Here is a 6,450-nt window from a genome sequence, read left to right on the forward strand (position 1 = left end):
CGCTTAACTTTGTATCTGGATAGCACATATCAACAGGAAGCTTAGGATTGCTACAAAGATGTATTTGATCAAGGTCAATGTCATTGTTGCTAAAATTATAAATTTAAGTTTACGCTCAATAATTTAGTTTGTTTTGACCTTTTGACACAAAACTTAGTATAAAAATATTAATTCAGTTTCCTCTCACTTTCAGTTAGCATTGACCTATTGAAGGCAAATTTGGTGTGTGGGTAGCTTATATCAAGATGCACCCAGGTGTCTGTGATCAAGGTCAATATCACAGTTGCTTAAAATCTCCACATAATAACTTGAGTTTGCTTAGACCTATTAACACCAAATTTAGTATGTGGGTAGATTTCTTGAAGACGCAACTTGGGATTGCTACCAAGGTATCTGTGAACAAGGTCAATGTCACCGTTGTTTAAAACATTTCAGTTTTCACATGATAATTTGAGTTTTCTTTGACCTATTGACACCAAACTTGCTCTGTGGGAAGCTTATATTGAGATGCTGCTTCGGATTACTGCTTAAATATCTGGGAACAAGGTCAAGTTCACTTTACAGCTTCTACTCAAACACTTTAGTATACGTTGACCTATTGATACTTAACCTGGTATTTGTGTAGCTTATTGATGGATCTGACATTTGGGTGTAGATAAATTTGATGAACTTGAACGTGTACAATATTATGCTTGTAAACGGTTTATGTGCGCAAAACAAAACTTATCAGATTGTGCTGTTTTAGGTGACTGCGCTAGGTATCCACTATATGTTAAGACTTACAAAAGAGCTATAAGATTTGTTGAAAACTAAAAAGATGCCTAAGGAAAGATTGTCAAAAATGTAAACATAATGATGCCAAATGATGCCTCTAATTGCTATTTCAATATGGTTACATCGATGAAAAACCATTCAGAAAGACACGGATTTGGCTATGTGTGGCTTAACCGATATGTACAAAATGAAAATGTATTTTTAAATGTTTTGTAAATAGAGTGAAAGATATAAGTCTTCAAGAGTGGAATATGAATGTTGACGGTAATTCTAAATTAGAAAGTGACAAATTCTTTTGAGCATTTTTAAATGCTTTGGATTTGAAAAAAAAATCGATTCGTTTTTATAATTGGTCTAGATATTGAAGTAGAATGGGGAAGATATACACTTACGCAGAGAAGTGAACGACTTTGCAAAGTGTGTGATAAAAACAGTGTTGAAAATCAATATAACTATTTACTTATTTGTGACTGTTACGATGATCTACGCAATAATCACCTACTAAAGAAATATTACATACAACCAAACCTTAATAAGTTTACATAATCATGTCAACAACAAATGAATATCTCATTAAATCTGTCGCTGTTTTCTGTATTATGCATACAAAAAAAAAAGAAAACAATTTTTGAAAAATATGTAAAATGATAAGTGTTGTAACAATATATCCATAATAGCAATATTGATAATATTTTGTTATAGGTAAATTGTTAATACGAGGGTTGTCCAAAAAATTCGTGCACTGCAATTATTGTCGTGAGAGTTTTTAATAAAAACAAATGACTTATATATCAATTGAAGGGGAAATCTGTCTCAAATAAGAAAACAAAAGAAAAAGCCGGCTAACCGGCGTGTCGTGTAAAAGAATGGTCATTAAGTTACCTTAGTAACGTAATACCGGCGCCCGACAAAAATTGGGTTAGTTCATTACTGTAATTGTATTAATTGTTTATTGCTTGTAAAGTTGCATTTGCTTTTTATGTTATAATTTGTTTTACTGTCAAAAGAGGAAAGATTGATGCAAAGTATTTTGTAGTTTTTATTGTTCTTATGCAACGGACATGTAACACATCCCACCAGTGACCGAATATATTGGACAACCCTCTTCACATAGTCCGGCATTACGGATGGACTTCTGCCTGACCGGTTGTCATCGTCTACCGACTCTCGCCCTTCTACAGAGCGTTTGTGCCATTAAAAAACAGTCTTCGTAACACGTATCTTGTCCCCGCTTGCCCTTTTAAGTTCTTTGTTGGTATCTGTTTGTGTTTTACCAATATTTGCACAAAATTTAATGATCGTCCGTATTTCCAGAAGTTTAGCGACTGACATTTTCACGTAATTACAATATTGACGACCTCACAAAAATGTTTGTTTACGACCGTTACAATAGGGCAAATGACGTCAAATTTTCTAGTGACAGTAGGAGTACGTACACATCCTTCTCCCTGAATTTTAACGTTTATATGAAGTGTTTAAAGAATACCGTGATGCATCAAAGTAATGAACTAACCCAATTTTTTGTCGTGCGCCGGTATTACGTTACAAAGGTAACTGTATGACGATTCGTTTTCACGACATGCCGGTTACACGTTTTTTTTCTGTTGTTTTCTCAATTGAGACAGATTTCCCCTTCAAGTGATATATAATTTTTTTTTCTGTCAATAACTCTCACGACAATAACTGCAGTGCACGAACTTTTTGGACAGCCCTCGTATGTTTATTGTTATGCACTTACTATGCTCTGTAAATATGTTGTGTATTATATTTTTGCATGGGCTTGAGGCCAAAAAGCAAATTAATTTTGCGGACGGCGTTTTTGGCTCAGGCATATAAACTGCTTGCAAAAATCTTAAAAGATTCACCAGTTTTTTAATTGCGTTTCAGCTGCCTCTTGTGGGATTATAAATTGAGAGCATTTCAGCTGCCATTGTCATTGATTTTCCGAGACTCAAAGTACTAGCGATATCTTTCACCAACCTAGGTTCCAAGTCAAGTGAAATATGATACGCCCGTAGTCTTATTGGTCCACAGAAAAGATCTAAAATCAATAGAAAAAAATGTCTTTTGAGAACTCTACAAGCCAGTCAACCATTTATCCTTAAATCACTTAAATTCACTTACCTTGTTGTCGTTCATAGCGGCAACATAGACAATTAACAAGATTCGACCATTTCTACACGAACACCGCCTGACCTAAGCCATTAAAACGCATAATTAAAAACAACATGATAACAAAATGGACGAAAAAAACTCAAAAGGGCACCCCATCCGCCATGTTTTTGTCGGTTACTTATTGAATAATCATTTGATTTTAACAAGAATAATTAATAGCATTTGGAATTGATATTTTGAAGGTCAGTGTCATTTTTTTCTTGGCATCAACCCTCATCGTCTTCAGCATACCTGTCTTAGGTTCAAATACTCAAGATACCGCCTTAAATTTAAAATACCTCTACCATTCATAATTTCTTCTAATCAGTCCTGTCTTCACTCCCTTATATTCTCGTATAATATAAGCTTTATTTAATAAATCAATTGTTGAATTTGTTCAATACTGAGTATAACAATATTGAGTACATAATTGTCAGATGTTTTAACAGTAAGTATTAATAAATTAGCCAAAATTTGTCAATTAATGCACACTTTTTCAATATATTTAAGTATAAAGTCAAAGCCTTCAATATTAACCATTGTACATTACAGAAAGTTTCCGTAAGGAGATCATGTCAACAGTACCTTAATTTCCATGTAACAGAAATAATCTCACTGAAAGTGCTGTAGCCGTTAAGCCGGAGTAAATTCAATTGCATATACATGTAGGTGGTACTTTAGTTTTCCCCTTCCAAACGAAGAACATATAGTCATCGCATTGTTCGTCTGTCCGTACGTCCGCATTTTATTGTCTGGGACATAAATCCGAAAGTACAAGAGCTATCAACAAGACACTTTGTAGGTTTACAGATCTAATTGCCTTATTTTGGAGTTATTACCTTTTTTATTATTACACTTTGAACTTTTTCCGGGACATAACTCAGAAACTCAGTTACCGTTTGCAAATTTTAACCTTGATCATAACTTTTTAAGTTACAGGTGTATTGTTTCCTTACTTCATACCTTTAAGGTCAAATATCTAAATTTTGCTTGATTTTTTCTGAATTTTGCTATTAGTGACTATTATTTGGTTTTATTTTTTAACGGATTGTCTTGAAAATTCAGCACAAGAATCTTTAAGGTAAGACCTTTTAATTTAGCTGATACATATTGACTTTCAGTCATAAATGATTTTGACCTTGAAGGTCAAATTATTTAATGAAATGTTCTTCTTTTTTTGACGTAACTGGCAAAACTTTGTTAATAAGGAATGGATTGACTTCATATAAAGATACAATATGCTTCAGGATTAAACCTTCATGTATATCGAACTTAAAGGGAGACACAGGCAAAATTTTCATTTCTTAGTTTTGAATTTTTCATTCATTACTCTGTAAATGCCCTCAAAATGAATACTTTAGACAGTCAAAGGAACAAAACTTTTCTCCATATAAAGAATAAAATGCAGGTTTCCTAACTTGACCCGCGTGGGTCAGGTTAGAGCACTAGCATTTCACAATAGTTGTCAAAGTGAACTCTGGAAACGTTAAAGAACATGTCAAATGAATGACTTTGGCTTGTTTCAATCATACAATATCCAAAATATCTGTTATTGTAACTTCAAGGGTTTGTTCAAGTCAACTGACTTGTTTAAAAACTATTTGTTGATTCTATTGGCGTCTAAATTTTGTTCATTATATTGAGATATATTTACGCTTCAAAACCAAAATATATAGAATTTAAACAGAAATTCAAGCTGAAACTTCCAGAAAGTCATTTTAGCGTGATTTGAGTACATAAGATCATTTTAATATTTTTGTCATTATTTTGCCTGAATATCCCTTTAAAGTGACCCTGACTCATTTATGTCTTGACCTTGAGAGTTGAATGATTTTATTTTTACTATTTTTTGCTATAATTGACTTGGTAATCAATCAAAGGATTATCTTCATACTTTGACAAAACAACCTTTTTTGGCAAGTCCTTCTAAAAGGTTCAACTGACTTTGACCTTGACATCAAAATATCTTTGACCTTCAATGTCAATTTATTAAAATGTTGTTGAATTGTGATTATTTTGTTATTTATGTGAGAATTTGATTTAAACTTGGACAAAACAAAAATTGCTTCTTAACAAACATAAAGAATAAATTTTGACGTGACCTTGGCCTTGAGATGATCTTGACGAAGCCAAATTAAATTAATGAATTATCTTGTTTTTCTTCTAACTGGTTATAACTAAGTCATTTATTAATGGATTTACTTCATATTTAGACACATTATATCTTAAGTCAGGTTCTGTATGCATATTAAAGTCCAATGGACATTGATTCATGCGTGACCTTGACATTGAATGTCATATTTTAATTTTACTGATATTTGCAATAATTGATTAATCAATGGATAATCTTCATACTTGGACAAACTATCTATTTGAACAAGACCTTATTAAAGATAGAACTGACTTTGACCTTTAACTTTAAATGACCTCGACCGTTAAGCTCAAATTATTGAATTTTGTTCAAGTTTTCATAAATTTTGTTACTTATGTACGGATTTGATTCATATGTGGACAAAACAACACTTGTGACCTAACGGACATGGTCTGAAATTTAGATATGACAGTAACCTTTAAATAACATTGACTGTCAAGGTCAGATAAATGAATTGTGCTTATACATACTTAACATTTTTATTATTATTTATGGAAATTATACAAACTTAGACATACATGTCACTTGACAGACCTATTAAAATAAAAAATGTAAAACCTTAATTTTTACTAGACAGACCTATTAAAATAAAAAATGTAAAACCTTAATTTTTACTAGAAATATTCTTTTTAAGATAGGTTTAAATTGTTTATTTGTTTGCTATTAGAAAAAGTAAAATAAAAAAGTTAAGCAATGCCTCCGCCGGGGCGTTGGCTCTTGTTACTTTTTTATCTTTCTCCGGGACACACATCTGAAACTATCACTATCAACAAGAAACTTAGTAGGTAAATATATCTCATTGAGAAGAAGTGCAGATAGATATGACAGTAACCTTTAAATGACATTGACCGTCAAAGTAACATTATGATTACTATTTATGGAAATTAAACAAACTTAGACATAAATGTCACTTGACAGACCTATTAAAATAAAAAATGTAAAACCTTAATTTTTACTAGACAGACCTATTAAAATAAAAAATGTAAAACCTTAATTTTTACTAGAAATATTCTTTTTAAGATAGGTTTAAATTGTTTATTTGTTTGCTATTAGAAAAAGTAAAATAAAAAAGTTAAGCAATGCCTCCGCCGGGGCGTTGGCTCTTGTTACTTTTTTATCTTTCTCCGGGACACACATCTGAAACTATCACTATCAACAAGAAACTTAGTAGGTAAATATATCTCATTGAGAAGAAGTGCAGTGAAAAATGAACAGTTACTCTGCCTTGCCTATTTTTGAAGTAATTACCTTTTTTATTTCTACAAATTTTGAACTTTGTCCGGGACGAGGTATCGACAAAAAAGGTATAGATAGATAGATAGATCTCATTTAGTAAAATTGCAATGCATAAGAACCATAAATCTGCTTTA

Source organism: Ruditapes philippinarum, unplaced genomic scaffold (assembly GCF_026571515.1).
Source record: "Ruditapes philippinarum isolate M1 unplaced genomic scaffold, ASM2657151v2 ctg1696_1_1_1_1, whole genome shotgun sequence".
NCBI classification, from domain to species: Eukaryota; Metazoa; Mollusca; class Bivalvia; order Venerida; family Veneridae; genus Ruditapes; species Ruditapes philippinarum.